This window comes from Megalobrama amblycephala, linkage group LG15, assembly GCF_018812025.1.
Source record: "Megalobrama amblycephala isolate DHTTF-2021 linkage group LG15, ASM1881202v1, whole genome shotgun sequence".
Lineage (NCBI taxonomy): Eukaryota > Metazoa > Chordata > Actinopteri > Cypriniformes > Xenocyprididae > Megalobrama > Megalobrama amblycephala.
The window spans coordinates 28328266-28347065 of record NC_063058.1 but is presented as its reverse complement, the minus strand read 5'-3'; the positions used below and the strand labels follow the sequence as shown (position 1 = coordinate 28347065).

General features: G+C 37.8%; 1 long non-coding RNA gene across 1 annotated transcript; it reads right to left on the bottom strand.

Annotated features, from left to right (window-relative positions):
* Positions 1 to 14358: 14358 nt before the first annotated feature.
* Positions 14359 to 16957, bottom strand: LOC125247977. Its single transcript, XR_007180210.1, has 3 exons — positions 15461 to 16957; positions 14951 to 15340; positions 14359 to 14860 (listed from the first exon to the last, which is right to left on the bottom strand). It is a non-coding gene; the product is annotated as an uncharacterized LOC125247977 (long non-coding RNA).
* Positions 16958 to 18800: the final 1843 nt, after the last annotated feature.

Here is an 18800-nt window from a genome sequence, read left to right as displayed (position 1 = left end):
CAGGCTCCACTATCAGTGACAGGAGCATCATAGATCGACAACAGGGGCACGTTCAAGCTCACACCGGTGCACAACGTTTTGCTACGTTTTCCGGGTTGAACGACACGTTTCCTGGAAACGGTGTGCAACGGGTTTGAGATACGTTTTCTCTTGTTTGGTGGCCGTGTCAGAAATGTCAGCCCAATCAGCGGCAACCTGTATATAAACCACGCGGTATTAAAGAGACAGCTTGCACACTGGGTATTAATGTAACATAAAAATACTTTACTTATATATTTTGCTGTTGTATTGTGAAGTTACACTTTAATAAACTTTTCTATACTCCTCTGATTATATAATGATAAATATTACAATATCAAAGCACAACAACAGTGATCAGCGATAATGATAAGCCTATTAAACAATAAAATAATATAGATCATAACACAGTCTTGGAGGTAAGAAGTGGATTATCCTTCACCTGAAATGTTTGTCTTTTCATCCTGAAATGCGAGCCAAGTGTTGTATCAAAATAATTAGAAGATTCCACAAATCCCTTCACTCGATTGGGATGTTCTCTTTTATTCTGGACGGCAAGGGCAGTGGCTGTAACATCGAGGGAACTTTGCAGTATTACACATGTATTTATATCGACTTAATCAGGCTCCGAAAATTCTTCAAAAAAGAACACAAAGATTGGCCTTCTCAGGTGCCATAGTTGCAACGCTTGCGTCATCACAACAGGGTGTTCAACGCGCCACCGTTTCCGTTTAAAAAATGTTTTGCAATGTTTTGTCGGGGCTGAACGCAGCCCAGCAGGCAGCACGGTCTCCCAAACACTCTACAGCTGAAATGTAAAAAAAAATATTAAACATTTTTTGTGTAACGTTAGTTTTCACTAGTGTCCAAATTAAAAACAACTAACTTTAAAACGGAAATCTGAAAATATCAAATGCGTCTCATGTGAGCAAATAAACAAACGGGGCATTAAATTGACAAATAAAGTTAAAAAAAAAAACGTGACAATAAAACATTATACATTCAAAGTAGCAATGAACATTACATATGTGAAAAATGACGACTAAAAATAAAGTTATAACGTTAGCTCTTACCTTTTACTCCGAGAACTTCCGGTTGACTGACGACCGTTACAGTTCAAAATGACGCGCATGCGCAGTACTCCAAAAGTCCGAGAGCGCTGCTAATGGTTTCCCATTCAAATTACGTCACAGTTAACATCGTACATCTAGCGATTTTATTAATCTATTTATTTGTATTTGATGTAGATCTAAACGCTATATTACACTGACAATAAATTACAATTAAATTAAATTAATTAATAAGTAATAGACTAAAACACACATTTGTGAGGTGCCATGAGCACTATTACACAGATCTGTATTTTTTGGGAAGATATGTGAACAAAGTGTCAATGTGGAAAATATGTGGAAATTCATGTTTTTCTGTAAGTGTTTAAAATTCTTCAAACATAATGGATAGTTTTGTTCGCAAGACTTTCTTCCACGCACATTTGCGTTGTCAACTGTAAGATTGGAAATGTATTTTCTTGCGCCCTGAAATATATTTTTATATATAAATATATTTTCCCTGCCCCTGAAATACATGTTTAAATATATTTTAAGTATATGAAGGTTGAAACAAAATATATTTTCAGTTTCAAAAATATATTTCATTGAACTTCACTGTTTGTAACATATATTTACCATATATTTAAAATATATTTTGGCCAGATAAAATATATGTTTTTACCGTATGGGTAGCCGTAGACGCATAGCGGAACTAACTTTACCCCGCGTCACGTGATTTCCGATTCTTGTGAAAAAGGCCTATTGCATAGGTTCCGCCAGAAGTGGGCACTCGTCCAACGTAAGCAATGACGTACATCCGAGTCAACGAGACTGAGGGAAGTTAGCAAGGGAAGGGCATTTAAAAAACGAACTAGAACGCAGCCCTAGAACGTGCTCTCGAGAAGAGGGAGAACTGAATCCTCCATTTTGTGAACGGTGTCAGAGCAGAGCTGTCGCAGATTAATGTGCTTAAACATCGCACTTTGGGACCAGATATTTATAAAAGCATCATTTAATACGGATTTGGTGAGTATTTAATGTTTTTTTTGTATGCTTTTGGTCAAAGTTGAGACAAACGCTAATCTACGGAGCCCCGCACGTCACCTATAGGAGAAAAAAAACAATCCGTGCCGACGGTTTTACAATCCGTCCCCTCAGTTTATAAACTGTACCCACGAATTCTTAAACTGTTCCCTCGGTTTAACAAATCGTGCCCACGGATTAATAAACCGTACCCACGAATTTTCAATCCGTGCGAAACAAAAATCTTCTTCTTAAAAAATCTTCTTAAATCTTCAGGCCCACATACCGCATGGAATGACGGCGAAGACTCAACTGCCAGAAGTCAGCCACAACCGGACCAGATGTGGGCCACATCTCAAAAATGGAGAATTTTAGTTCACAATCCATCTCAGCACATTAGTGGATTATTCCATAAAGGTAATTATATTCTCAGCGTCGTGGCTGACTCATGGCTAAACTACAGTTGTTTCCTTCTAGGTAACAGTTTATAATGTTGTCATTAGTATGCATGATTTGTGCAGTCGTCTGTAACTCAATGACAGATACTTTGTGTAACAGCAGAGCAACCTTCAGCTGTCGTCTACAATGAGTTCAGCTCGTCGTGCTCTTCCTTTGTACCTTGAGATGTAACAGCTGACAGGCCTATATACATTTCTTTATAACTTTCATGCCTATTTGTTAAGCAACAAAAAACTGCTGGGAAAGATCAGCTCTACAGCAAAATATAGATGGGCAAACAAGGAGGATGAGGAAGAAAAACAGGATGAAGAGGAAAATGAGGATGAAGAAAACTAAAGATATAGATATTTTTCTGTTAGCTTTTTTTTAAGTTTGTGAGAGCTATTTTTGTTAAATTTGGATTGCTAATATAGCAGAGGTATTTTTTTAGTTATTTATTAGTTATTTATTTTTCTAATACAGAAGAGACATTATTTCTATCATTATTTCATTCGTTATTTTTTAAACTTGTCATAATAAAACATGTTGAGTAACCTCTGAGAAGCCTATCTGAATTTGTGTCTTTGGTTATAGATAGTATTTTGTAATATAACAATTTTCTATCCAGACAGAGAAGGCATCTTTGAGTAAACTTCGAGTATCATTTGAGTATCTCATTGCCGGGCTGAGTGTCCTGGTATTCGGTAATCAAAATATGGTCACCCTAAGATAAATATAAAACAAAGACAAAACTGATAAATACAGATTAATACTTGTATAAATATAAATAATTCAGATACATACAGAATGTCATTACACATTCAACTGTTCTCACAGAACTGAATACACCGTTGAACCTCTAACAGAGGATTCTTGAAGTGGAGAATTCAGATCAACAGTTTAAAGACAAGATCTTAATTTTTTTTTCTCTTGCTCGATGGCCTCCGTCCCTGTCTGTGGCAAGCTGCAGCCATCTTTAAACCCAATGTTCAGTTTCTTGGTCGGGTGCAGTAGCAGTTAAGCGGTTTCTTCTGACAGCAGCTTCAATGACAAACAGAAACCAACAGTAAGGTAACTATTATTTATTATAAATCTAACATTTATAGGGTAAAATTTTTAGCTGGCACCAAACAACATGAATAAATCAGTTATTTTCAGAAAACCTTGGCATTAATTACAGTTTTTAAAAGAGGTGTCTTTAAATGCAGCCTTGATTTAAAGCATTGCCATTGATTCTCCTCCAGTTAGTCTGACGGGTCAAGGTGTTTGAAAGAAGGAAGCTGAGAATCTGCCAAACAGTTTGTTTTGTTGTTGTGCCTCCCCTCAAGGCTAAGGTGTTAATCTGTAAAAATGAATTTATGCACAAATAAAGAAACAAGAGTCAAATCTCATCTTTGAGTATAACATAGAAAAACTGTGTGGGCTTTTTCCTGTCAAAATAATCAGAGGAACTAATTCTCAATCAGCAATCTCATTGGCTAGCGCTCACTATCACCATATCCACATTTTGATTCCAGCAAATCAGTTACTTTTCTGACCTTTGTTTCATTTACAGATCTTTTTATCTCATCACCTGCTTTTAATTAGTTATCAAATACACTGCTGAACAATAACCACTAATATCTATAATTTATTATATTTTATCTTATTTATCTATAATAATATTTATATATAACATTGACACAACATATGATCACAAAATGATCACAAAATAAGGCAGAAAATATACAGTACTTTTTAAAAAGTTTAGAAACACAGAAACATAATTTTAGAAAGAAGTCTCTTCTGCTTTATTTAACCCTCTGGGGTTCTTCATTTAGGAGTCACACTCAGGACCTTCACGGTCAAAAGTGACCGGACCCCTGAAATCAAATATTTTTTTCCCCCAGTAAAATCAATGTAATATATTTTTATTCAATAATATTTTTCTTTCGAATTTTGAGAGAATTTTATCGTAATAATGAATATTTATGCAATAATTATGATCTATTTTTCCACATTGAAAATAATAATAAAAAAAATGATACGTAATTTTCATTATTTTTCAGCTATTTTTCAATTCATGCTGTATTTCAGGTTAAAATAGAGACTAGGCTTTTAAAATAATTATTTTTTAAGTCAGATTGGTACCACCTGGTGAGAGTAGTGAGCAATAATTTCATGCAATACCATAGTTAACCACTAGATTGATGTACAGCTCTCTATAGAAAGGCTTGTGAATTCCCTAGTTGTTTTTGCACATATTTTCTCCTTTTTTTAGGTTGTTGATTTGAATATATATTTAGAGATTATCAAAGACTACTTTTGTCAAGTTTTTTGTTTGTTTGTTTGGTTTAAATGGTGATTTGAAGTGCCAGTTTTACTTTATAATACATGTGTATGCGTGTGTGCGCGCACGTGCCTGTGTGTTCAAGAGAGAAATAGTGTGAGACTTTTGCATTTTGGATCCAATGTCTCCCACTTTTTAATTTGTTTTATTTTATTATTTTATTTTATTCCACATATCTCAATTTTCCCTGTTACGGTCTCATGTTTCTCTCTCTGTGCGTGTGTGTGTGTGTGTGTGTGTGTGTGTGTGTGTGTGTAACCTACAGGTTTTCTTTTCTTACTGGCTAAATGTTTTGTGCCCAATATTAGATTGTTTTAAAATATATGAATACATTTCTCTCTGGTTTTGTTTGGCAGCTGTAGTACCTTTATGGTTATTAGAAGAGCAGAAATTATAATCACAAATTTAAAAATTAAAATAAATATGCACAGACTAAATTTTAATTGTAAGATGAATCTAAACTCAGTAATTGGCCCAAAGTATATTGAATTTACCCCATTACAATAGTCCATTAAAAATACACTTACTTGTAGGGTTAAAATTGTATATAAGGCACATTTAGAGTCCAACATCAAATATTTTAGCGAAATGTTTATTTTAGAATAATTGCGCTTCTATTGCATCCCGTCTGTTCAGCAGAGCTCGTTCACTGTGAAGTTTAGCAGAAAAATGTAAATATTTGCATGACTTTCTAACATTTACAGAACCGAGCGCGCTTGTGTGGCAGCGACCCGGGTTTGAATCCATGGTTGTACATATATCTGTTCCCAATGTCTCTCTGGTCTCTAGATAAGTGAGCTTTACTGGTATACTAGGGGGTGTCTGTAAAATACCAGTAAAAGGCAAAATCCTAAGCTGTGCCATTATTTTTAAAGATCACTTTATTGTATTAGAAGCACACAATAATGATGCCATTAACACACTTCAAGTTTACAATTAATACAACCTGAACTTCAGCACTGCTTTTGGACAACTAAAATTAGTTGATCCACTTGAACAGACTTTAAGTATAACAATTTACAGTGTGCCACAAATACATTTAGTTACACTAAATTACATTTGAATAAATGGTGCTTAAGTGTACTATTTTTTCATTAAGGAAGGAATGATTAAAGCCAGCTTCCAGGCAAGTACAAGGTTTGCCATGACGCTTGTCTGAAACATGGTGGTCTGGCCTGGAAGAACGGAGTCCAAATGTGAGCCTCCAGCACATCCTGTCAGGCTGCTAGGTGGGGCTCGCACAAGGCCGCTATCAGTGGGACGCGATAATGTTCTGAGTAGGTTGGAGGCACACAAACATTTCACAAGTAGAGGACAGCTGCCATCAGTGTCATCATGCAGGGGTGGAAGGGAGACGCTCCAGGGTTAAAGCTGTAAACCATCCCCGGGGTCCCAGTCTGATAACCCTTCAGCTGAGCTATAGGCCGTGGCCATAGGCTATAGCTGCCGAAGCAGGGGAACCTGGCCAATAATGAGAGCATGATATTAAGGTCAAGAGGAGGCAAGAAGGCCTGAATCTATCAAAAATCAAAAATCAAAATCAATCTATCAAAAATCTCTTTTCCATCTCTTTACACTCATCAAGGTTTGACACAAACAATTTTACTGTCACTCATGTCAGAGCTTTATATGTTTTTCAAGCAATGTCATTTCCATTTTGTACCTGTTGTTTGTCTCACCTTTGGACACACGTGGTCTTATCCACACCCCAAGGTTAAAGGAGTGAACCGTCCCCGGGGTCCCTGGCTGATCATGCAGAAGGGAGACGCCCCAAGGTTAAAGGAGTGAACCGTCACCGGCTGATGACCCATACAGCTGAACTATAGGCCCTGAGCTGCCAATGCAGGGGAACCTGGCAAATAATGAGAGCATGATATTAATTATGGTCAAGAGGTGCCAAGGTGGCCTTAATGTGTCAAAAAATGTTTAAAAAAATCTCTTTTTCTCATGCTTACTTTTCTTATTCTTTGGTTTTCTTTTAAACCAGTCATGAGCCAACATAGCCTGTAACGTCATCCGCGACTTTACATCATGAAGGTGCTCAAGAAGATCCAGGCATTCTGTAAACGTTTTTTAGAAGAGAACTGATTGGTCATGTTTGATTGAGACATGTAGTTCATGTAAGGTAATGTTACCATGAAACACACTGCATTTGTTACTATGACTTTCTCTGGATGCCCACTGATAATTTTACGGTCACTCATGTCAGGGCTTTATATGTTTTTCACACTAGTTATTGGTCTCACCTTTGGAGACGCGTGGTCTTATCCAAAAGCAACGAGTTATTGTCGGGACCAGCAGATCCAGCAGTATGCGTAAGTCATCAGTTGTTGCCCATTCACCGTAATTTCTGATTGCACTGATTAATACAGGTTCATCATCTCCTGTAAGAAATACATGCTCAGTGTTCAGTAAAACATCATCAGTGAACTGTAGTAAATAAGTCATCAGTGAACTGTGCTTAAAAAGCCGACTCACGTCTTTCTTCGACGAGCAGTGCGCCTCCAAAGTCCATCAGCTTTACATGCAGGGTTTTTGTGTGGACAAGGATGTTTTTCATATGTGTGCGATGATAAACACCACGACTCGTGCAGTGCTGACGAGCAACAATGAGCCCCCGAATGATGAGTTTCACCTCAGTTTCGGTCAGGTTACTTCTGTTTCGGTTGACATACTCAAACAGGCTGATGTAGGAACTTGGATACTCCATAATCAAGATGTCTTGATCTTCCATGACAAAGTGATCATATAATTGTACGAGATGCTCGCTAGTTGGAGGCTTTTGCACCATCAACGTTGCAGCTGCCTCTTGACTTAAAGGGTAGGAATACCCAGGCTAAAGAAAAGAGATTGACAAAAGCTTAGTTAACTCCTTACTGATCTCAAATCTCCTAAATAAAGGCCCGGTACACTTCATTTTCCACTCTAGGGCTGCCGAAGATGAAAGCAATGTACTTTACAATTTCAATGATATCTTATACTGTCTACATACAAACTTATCAATTACCAAATTAGAATTTAATAAAACATTTTATGAAGAATAAAGTCTTTTCAGCTTACCAATTCCACTAGTTTCTCAGGCTGGTTCTTCTTAATAAATTTGATCAATACCTGAAAAATGAAGAACATTTTTGTAAACTGATTTATTTTTGTTTGTGTACATCTAATCTAACAGTCTGTACCTTTCTGATCAAAACTGTAAACATTAATGCTTACATCAGGACTGAAAGAGTAAAGACAGAAATATACAGAATATATGAATATATATGTGTATACAGAAAGGGCAACATACTCGTTTGTCATCAGAGTTTCGAAATCCTACATGATAACTGACACCACCTCTCGACTTCAGTTTCAATCCCACATCATAAGGAGATTCAAAGGATCCTGAAAAATGCACAACAACATGTTAATATACAGCATGAGAATGAACTCAAAATACACCTGTGCAGATCAGGTGAGGAACCAGCAGAAGACGAGGAAAAATGAAAACTAAACCCAGAAGCATCAGGCTGACATAGACATGAATCAGAGTGGTAATATCTGGAGACTCACGGTCTGTTGGCTCAGACTCCCGCGGATCTGTGCCCGTCGGATCCACGCCGGATGAGTGTGGAAGCTCCTGCGATGGATCCTCAGGCACAAAAGCACACACTTGGGTTTCTTCCTGGGTTTGGATGGAATCTTTCTTAGACTTCCACGCTCTCCGGAGGCCAGCAAAGAGTTTCCACCATTGTGTGCGCTTTTCTGCAAACAATCAGAGTGAGAAAGAGCTTTATTGCCAGGTATGTTTACACATGAGAGACAGAATGACAGTGACAAGACACAGATAATAAAATAGAAGAAGTAAACAGGAAATAACAACATGCAAAAAATATATATATTTAAAAAAAATACACAATAGACAAAAATAGATAGTACATGTATGAATATTGATTAGAAACATCTGTTTTTATCAGCACAGATTACAGCTGAATGATTCACTAGTAAAACTGTCCTAATGTAGAGCTGCTTTATGTTGTGAGTTCATGAGAGTTTCTGGGCCAATTTCCAACAACACTAGAAAAATGACAAACTCAGTGCTGATGCTGTTTCACATTGAAGTCACACCGTAATTATCCTAATTGTGCGTACCATAAAGGGCACTAACCTAATGCCAGTTTTTTCCCCAAATTGGTTATTAATCTGTGCACTCATGACATACTAAGAAAGCAAGAGGGAATGAGAATAAATAAAGGTGTGCGTTTGTGTGTTGTGAAGTCAAATGTGTTTGTGTGGTATGGGTGTGGGATTGGTAAAGAGAAATCTGATTGGCTAGTTTAGTTTTTAGTAATTGGCGCTTTTTCCACACACTAAAAAAATGACCTTACAGATCTTTTGGTGGTCTTTCAGGTGAGGAACCAGCAGAAGACGAGGAAAAATGAAAACTAAACCCAGAAGCATCAGGCTGACATAGACATGAATCAGAGTGGTAATATCTGGAGACTCACTGTCTGTTGGCTCAGACTCCCGCGGATCTGTGCCCGTCGGATCCACGCCGGATGAGTGTGGAAGCTCCTGCGATGGATCCTCAGGCACAAAAGCACACACTTGGGTTTCTTCCTGGGTTTGGAAGGATCCTTTTATCGACTTCCACGCTCTCCGGAGGCCAGCAAAGAGTTTCCTTCCTTGTGTGCGCTTTTCTGCAAACAATCAGAGTGAGAAAGAGCTTTATTGCCAGGTATGTTTACACATGAGAGACAGAATGACAGTGACAAGACACAGATAATAAAATAGAAGAAGTAAACAGGAAATAACAACATGCAAAAAATATATATTTTTAAAAAAATACACAATATAGAGTATATGAATGAATGTTGATTAGAAACATTGTTTTTATCAGCACAGATTACAGCTACATGATTCACGAGTAAAACTGTCCTAATGCAGCGAGTTCATGTGAATAATTATCAGCTTTTGCATTGTTTCTGTGCTCAGCAAATTTCCAAGAACACTTGAAAAGTTAAAAAACACAGTGCTGATGCCGTGTTACATAGAAGTCACAAAGTAATTGTCTCCTGCGGTTTGATTAATTAACGTTGTCAGTTACCTGTTGAATCGTCCTCCCAGGCGACTGTAGGGACAGCCGGTGGTCGAGGCGCCTCTGTCGGGAGCTGTTGGCAGCTGCTACTGCAGGGCTTTCTGTCAGCCGGCTTCACAGCGCCACTCAGTGGCTCAACCTGAGCGTCCTCGAATGAGTCCAAGCTGCTACAGCTTTCCAGATCCAGTGGAAAGATTCAAACATAGTGTCCAATGTAACAGTCATCAGATGCTCCATCTCAACGAGCTGCGTGAACACTGTATTTGCCTGTTGGTTCTAGCGGTAGACTTGTAACACTCAGTACTACAGATCGATCGCAAGAGACCAAAGAGCAGCTTTAAACTCCGACAAAGAGCTGAATTTCAACTGACTCGATTTATGAAGCGGCTGCGCGCACTGTGACGTCACAATAACGCGTTCCACGATTCACGATTCCAAGCGGTCTGGACGAAGGGGCGGGGCACAATTTCATTGGTTTATAATTCAGCAAATCTTATTGGCTTAGACGCTTCGAGCCTGAGCGTAAACATTCCTTTATGTACGATTTTGTGAATGATTTGGCCATATACAGAAATATTAAGTGCTAACTATGATTGTATCTTATTATCTGTTTAGCCAATAGATCCTAAGTAAAATACTAATGTTTCATCGTACTTAAGAGACAGAATAGATGAAGTTATTTACAAACAAACGCTTGGTACACCTCCGGGTACTTTAGGCTTAATATATCCATGTGTACTTAAATAGGCCTTAGTTAGCACTAAGTTTAAACTACATATCAAACATGTATGTAACAATATCTCATTTTTACATGAATGACTGCTACGTTAAATAAAGTTTATTAATAACGGTAGGCGAGTTATTTTACCTTTGAACACTGCTGATGAACGTGATCTTCCTCAGATGTTGATCTCCTCCTTATCAAGCGCCACAAGAGTTCTGAAAGTGAAGCCAAAGCGTCTCGATCGCCCCCAGGTGGCTGAGTGCAGTATAGGTCATAAACCCCGCCCTCTCCATATAACGTAATAAACATTATTTATTTATTTTATTCTTTAAATTAATGCAAACAAATATATACAAAGATTTGTACAAGCATATACAACTCACAACAAGTACAAAACAATTAAACATAAGAATATGTAAAGTGAAATAATTCATGTCAGGGGAAAAATTATAACAATTTAAAGTAACAAAAGGTTCATTTGTCTTTCTTGCTTTTTTGTTATTAATTTTGTCTGATGTAGTACCATATTGTTTAATCTCTTTTATAAAATGTTCAAAGTTTGGCTTAGAACATTTTTTCACATGAATGTGATATTTTCCAAGTAAAATAAAAAGTTGTATAAAGCACAAGGTGCTTTTGGAATAAAAACAAAAAAAACAACAAAAAAAAACCGACCACATCATACAGATCAATATGGAAGAGGATTAGGGCCAAGCAATAATAAAAAAATAAAACCATTTTGAGATTAAAGTTGTTAAATTTCGAGAAAAAAGTCGAGATAAAATGTTGAGAATAAAGTCATTAAATTACAAGAAAAAAGTTGTTGAAATACGAGAATAAACTCGTTAAATTATGAGAAAAATGTCATTTAAATTTCAAGAAAAAAGTTGAGATAAAATGTTGACAATAAACTCATAATTTCTTTTTTTATTTTTTTTTTATTAGTTTATTTTCATGTTGGTACTATGGTTACCCTTAACTTCTATTATAATAAATAAATTGAAAAACTGAAACAAATGCAAAATAAAAATTGTTTATTGCATATAGATCCACTTTATTACATACACTTGCATGCACTTAAAAAAAGCAATAGGCTTAATATCAATACACATTTAAAAAATAGTGTAATACATAAGCAACATGAATAACAAACCATTTATATACAATAGGCTATACAAGAATAGACATCAACAAAATGCATTGAAACACAAACGTTCCATGTAATAAATCAGTGTTTTAAAAATGTCATTAATTACATTCATTACCCTCATGTAATGAAGATATTTTTGATGAAATCTGAGTGATTTCTGTCCCTCCATAGACAGCTATGCAACAGCCAACTTGACGCTTCAAAAAGTTTATAAAGAGATTGTAAAACTAATCCATATGAATTGAGTGGTTTTGTCCAAATTTTCTGAATAAACTCGATCATTTTAAATGGTGAACAGATTTATTTTAGGCTTTTATTCAACAGTGATCGGCAAAAAAAAAAACTCAAGAAGCTCAACCGAACCAACTCATTGGTTCTTGCTGAAGCTCAAATGTGCTATGTAACACAAGAATGAACCTCGCTGGTTCTTGCATGGTAAACAAACATGTTTAAGCTTCCATTTACCACATTTACAGGCCTGTAAGACCTTCGTTCATCTTCGGAACACAAATTAAGATATTTTTGATAAAATCCGATGGCTCAGTGAAGACTCCATTGACAACAAGACAATTAACACTTTCAGATGCCCAGAAAGCTACTAAAGACATATTTAAAACAGTTCATGCGACTACAGTGGTTCAACCTTAATGTTATGAAGCGACGAGAATACCTTTTTTGTGCCAAAAATACTAAATACTAATTTATTCAACAATTTCTAGTGATGGGCGATTTCAAAACACTGCTTCATGAAGCTTCGAAGCTTTATGAATCTTTTGTTTCGAATCAGTGGTTAGTTAGCGCATAAAAAATTGCCAAAGTCACGTGATTTCAGTAAACGAGGCTTTGTTAGTGATAAGTGTTTCAAAATTTCAAGTGGTTCACTGCTGGGACTTTGATACACACTCCGAACCACTGATTCAAAACAAAAGATTCATAAAGCTTCAAAGCTTCATGAAGCAGTGTTTTGAAACCGTCCATCAGTAGATATTGTTGAATAAAGTCATTATTTTGGTTTTTTGGCACACAAAAAGTATTCTCGTCACTTTATAACATTAAGGTTGAACCACTGTAGTCACATGAACTGTTTTAAATATGTCTTTAGTAGCTTTCTGGGCATCTGAAGGTGTTAATTATCTTGCTGTCAATGGAGGCCTCACTGAGCCATCAGATTTTATCAAAAATATCTTAATTTTGTGTTCGGAAGAAGAACGAAGGTCTTAGGGGTGTGGAACGACATGAGGGTGTCAGACCTTAGACCCCTAAGACCTTCGTTCTTCTTGACAGAAATTACATTTTTGGGTGAACTAACCCTTTAAGGTGCAGTAAAATTTGCTGCTGTTTGGAGAATGAATTCCAGTAATTTCAATAGAAATCCACACAATCATTAAAGGGGTACTTCACCCCTGGAAAGATGAATGTGTATTTAAAATTGGTCATTTATGTAGTAGAAATGTGAAATTATTTTTGAATTTGGAGCTTTCTAGACTGAGAAAAGGCAGAAAATGTATTTTTGACTAATGTGGATGAAAGACAACAACTCCCAGAATGCACTTGTTTTGCTGCCCCTGCGAGGCCACGCCCAAACCACGCCTATCGGTTACAGGCGGAATTACCAGGAAAATTCAAACAACTAGGCTTGCTTTGTTACATATTAATTCTATAAATCGTGAGTTAGTTCATACATTTACAGCGAAATGGTGCTAAATTGCTTTGTACCTGGATGTACACCCAAGACCAGGAAAGGACAAGTACGTTTCCATCATTTTCCGATTAAGTTAAAGATTTGGAGCGATGTAAACAGTGGCTGCGGGCCATCAAACACCCGAAGTTTGGAGATGACACCGTTATAGAAAACCTAAAAAACCGCAGAATATGTAGTCTCCATTTCAAGCACGAGGACTACGAACCAAATATCCTTGCAATGAAGAGAACCATTCTGAAGGACACCGCGATCGATATTCACTTTCCCAGAGGACGAACAGCCTGGGCATCTGGTACTAAGCGTATTCGCCTAGAGGTAAGACTCGCTGATACTAGACTGATAATACAGTAGCCTATATGTAGTGTTGTAGGTAGCACATAGGTAGCAGTAAAACTGCAAACTTAGCAAAGTAACGTTAGATAGACAATTACATATAAGTTGCATATAAGTTGACTGTTATCAAAGTAAAGCCACTGTTCTGTAAAACTGAGTTAGTCTATTTATCTATTTATGCTAACGTTACCACAAAAGCCTGTTGCTGTATTGGTTGAGATGACTGCAGAGACCGATAAATTTGCGAGATGAACCACTGATGTAGTGCAGACTATAACAAAATATGTTAAGCTTAAAAATATAATTGACACCCACTTTTGATAAAATCTTTGATCTATGTCCGTGAGTAACCTCAAACGCGCATATGTATGGGCGTGGTGAAAAAATGCGGAACTACCTGCTATTACTGGCTGTAGTTTTATGCCTCTGGCCAAAAAAGCCTCCGATGACACAAAATGACGATTTTTGCGTCATCAGAGGCTTTTTTACAGAATAAAAATGCATAAATCTCTCATCTCGGGCTGATATGAAGGGGGAAAGCACGGTAATTCGAAAATACTAGTGGTATTCTACTAATACAAAGCTTAATGTTAAATCCTGAAGTAACCCTTTAATTTCATATGTGGTCAAAAATTTCACTAAGTATCCAAGTTGGTTACTGAAATTCGCCAGATTTGACCAACAGAAAGCTGATTAAAAGTGACTCCTATGTGAGCTGCGTCATATAATATGTCACTATATTGCTTATAATGATCAATGGACCTTTTTGCCTGAGTGATTTAACAGAAATGCCACAAATGTGACTGCACCTGTACTCACGGCAACATAAAATCCAATCAATAATAAAATCTTCACAAGATACATTTGAGGTAATTAATCAGAAAAGTAAAAAGTTACAGCAGCTTTGTTTTCTGCTAGGCTTCTTTTTTCTCTTTTCTGGTGGATGATCCAGGCACTTCAATGATTTTCAGGTCTACAGGAGGATTTTTGTTTCAGCAAACTAGGCCAAGATCCCTGCAAAGTACAAAATTTACTGTTAGTAACATTATTAAAGTGGTAGATGTAAAATTAAAATAATTTCCTCATCCTTGTAACATTCCAAACCTGTTTGAGTCTGTCTGTGGATCCCAAAAGCAGATCTCAGGCATAATGCAGTCACCGTTCAGTTTCATTGCATGAAACACAAACAGAAAAAAATTGTGTAAATCATTCATGTGTCACAGACACGCCAGGCTCCACCATCACCCAATCACAACGCTCACCTTCACCAGAATACTGATCACGCACACCTGCACCTCATCAGCCAATCATCACTCGCACTATAAAAGAGCACGCACACACACCACTCCACGTCCGGTCTCGTTTGTACATACCCCAAATGCTTACAGACTCTTGGACTCTCTACTTACCTGTCTCCAGTGTGATCCCTGCTCCTCTTGTTTCTGTGTGTGTGAGTGCTCACTTACCTCCAGCGATCTCTAAGGACTCTGATATCTGCAAAAGACAAAAGGACTGTAACTATTCATCTCATACTTCTTCATTGTTGCTCATTTCATCAGTCAATGCTCTGCTGTGTCTTAATCATTGTCACTGTTGTCAATAAACAACACTTACCTGTGATTCTCTGTGTCCGACCCGTCTGTATCATAACAATTACGTCATAGGCTGTCGCCGGCCAATAGGGATTGGAGTTGTTGGATAGTTGGTTTTCAGACACCTGGGTCACGTGACGTTCCCCATTGTGTATTCCAACGCAGAGTTGAGTTCCCTTTCGAAAGGGAACAAGTTATTTCCAGTTGTCCGCAGGCACTATGACTATAACTGAATAAATTAAATGTACAAATAAGTTGGGCAGAATAATCTTTAAAACACTGTTCCAATCAGCGGTGCAGAACCGCGACGTCCACAGCCAGTTGTATTAGTGAAATGGCAATATGGAGCTCAATCAATGAAACGCGTATATCAAAAAGGTGTAGAAGAGGTATATAAGAACAGGTATATCAAACAGGCGTATCAAACCGGCATCAAAGCTCTTAGGCCACACCTGAAAACAAAAAAAACAAATAGTAAAACCGTTTTTAAATGATTTCCCCTTTCCCAAAAAAAGAACCCACGAGAAAAATGTCTTAACTCCCAAGCGAAACTCAGACTACTATAACTTTATGCTACCTGCGCTCGATTGTCACTCCACGCACACACATCCCTGATAACACACACATTTTTAGACTATGATCTGCAACTATGAAAACGTGTCTGCGTGTCTCCTGAGTTGAGATACACCATTAAACAAATAAAGAAACTTAACCTGTCACATTCTACTCCCTGGTTTAAAATTCGTCGACCCGACGATATTAACTCCAAGGCCTAAAGAGAGTGGAAACATTGTTTGTTACAGTTATCTGAGAGTTCACAATACCCCCTCTATCCCCCATTGTCTCTGGCAAGTGATGGACATTGGAATGGTAGCCTGCAGTTGTTCGTGTAGTCTGACGTAAATGTGCTCTTACAGTAGGAACTATGCCCTCTGATGCCACTGAAGAGTCCATGATTCCTCGCCTAGTGACTAGAGTAGGCTCAAGATCAGGGACACTACTAGATGACATGGACATACCCTCGGGGCAAAGATGGAGCAGGAGTAGGAGGCGGCAAAGATGGACGAACACTTGGCACTATAAATGGAAGGGAAATTTCTTGCTCTGAAGACACCAGCAAACACATATCGTCATCCGATAGGTCCCCAGATTCCATCGATACTTGATCAGACTCTGAAACTGAGTTAGAAGGCTGTGCTCAATTCTGCCCAGATGGTTGAGCTGAACAGGGTATGATGCACATGTCTAACTTTTTCCAAATCATCAACAGGGGCAATGGTGTACGCAGACCCACCAGGTGTAGGGGCTCGCAGCAATTTGTAAACCACAGAACTCCAGCAATCTTGAATCTTTGCCCAGCCTCGCACACAAAGGTCCTGCAAATACACCAACTCACCTTGACATAGAGGTTCATCCTGTACTCTCCGGTCATCTCGCTCTTTTCTACAGTCTGCTGCAGCCTTCATGTGACTTCTAGCCCCATCAAAGGCCACTTGAAGTCTAGCCTGATGGTCATAAATCCAGTCATGAATCACTACCTTGAGTGGGAGCCTCAATCCTACCCAAGAGAACGTCAACAGGAAATTGTGGGTCTTGCACGAACATTAAGAAATATGGAGATTGGTATGTAGACTGGTGTGGGGTAGTATTATAGGAGAAAACCACTTGAGCCCAGTTCTTCTTACAAGAGGGTAGAGTGTGCAGTAAATTGTGCAGGGATGCGATTAAATTTCTCGCATTGACCATTTCCAGTAGGATGGGCTGGTGTGGTTCGGCTCCGTTCAATGCCATACAACTCACACAATTGACAAATAAGGATACTTTCGAAGTTCCTTCCCTGGTCTGAGTGGATGCGACTTGGAACGCCAATACTTGTAGAACCACTCATTAACCAACACCTTCGCCACTGTAAATGCTCTCTGGTCACGAGTTGGCACCGCCTGGGTGTATTTGGAAAACACATCAGTCAGGACAAGAACATTCTCCATTCTGTGATGGCTCAATCAATGTAAAATCAATAGCCAGAATTTGGTTAGGTCTTGAAGCTAACAAATTGCCCATATATGTCTGGACTTGAGGAAAGACATCCTTAGCAACAGTACAGCGTTCACATTGTTGGCACCATCGCTTAACATCATCAGACATACCTGGCCAAAAACATCTTTGTCGGACCAGCTCTGTTGTGCGTTCCACTCCCTGATGACCATGCTCATCATGAAGCTGCTGCATCACTACAGTCTTTAAAGATGCTGGGAGCAAAAGCTGAAGAAAGGCCTCACCACCCTGGGAATGATGGCACTAGCGATACAATACGCCATCTTTCATCTAGGGGTGTCGCAATATACCGGTATTGATAATAACCGTGATATTTAAAACATGAAAAATCGATATTGTGTTAATTATGTGTCTGACAATATATCGAGATAACCGTAATATTTAAAATGAATAATACACATGATAATTTAACACGTAAATAATCCAGTGCCAGTACCTGGTTGACATCCCAAAGTACAATAGGTGGCGGTATTTCACCTTAACGCTGCCATCTGACATAAAACAGAAGAAGATGAAGCATGCCGCAGCTGCTACTGCCGTGCAAAATCATGTCGTCTGATAAGACAGAGGATATTCTCTACACAGCGAGCATGTGAGTGAAAACGTTTTTAGTTTCATATTTATCTTTAAATATTATGTGTTTTTTTATTTAATCTATGTTGATTATGAAAGTGAACAGCATGAGTAAGGATAGCTACATCATAAGATGCGCAATATATCGTGAGAAATGGAGTGGGTCAGACTTGATTTTGACCACTTCATTAAGTTTTGTTTTGTAGAAAGCCATTTGTTAAAGTGATTTTCATTTTGTAAAAAATGTATCTTAATTTGAATCACTATTTCATCAACCAATTGCCTGGATATAATAAAGAAGAAGCAAATAAAGCAGACAATATAATTGAGCCACCGGCGCGATCACTTGCACGTGAACTGGAGCATGTCTCATAAATTAACCAAAACTCAGCGTATAGGCTGCTTGGCTCACAGACATTAGAAATATATCCATAGAAAGCTTGAAATGTCTACTTTTAAACGAAACAATTAAAAACAAAAAGAAATAGGCTACTATCTGACTAAGTAATCTGTATGAAATGTGCATTTAAAATGCAGATAGAGACGTTTTGAATGATTTAACATGAAGAGAATTAACACTATTTTGACAGTATATGGTTTGTCTGTGTTCAAGCTGTCTTGGTTATTTTCGTCAGGATAATGAATATTTATAATGCTATGCATAGCCTTTATCACTGTATAGAATACTATAACAAATATTATAATTTCTGCCTCTAAATAAAATCACACAGCAT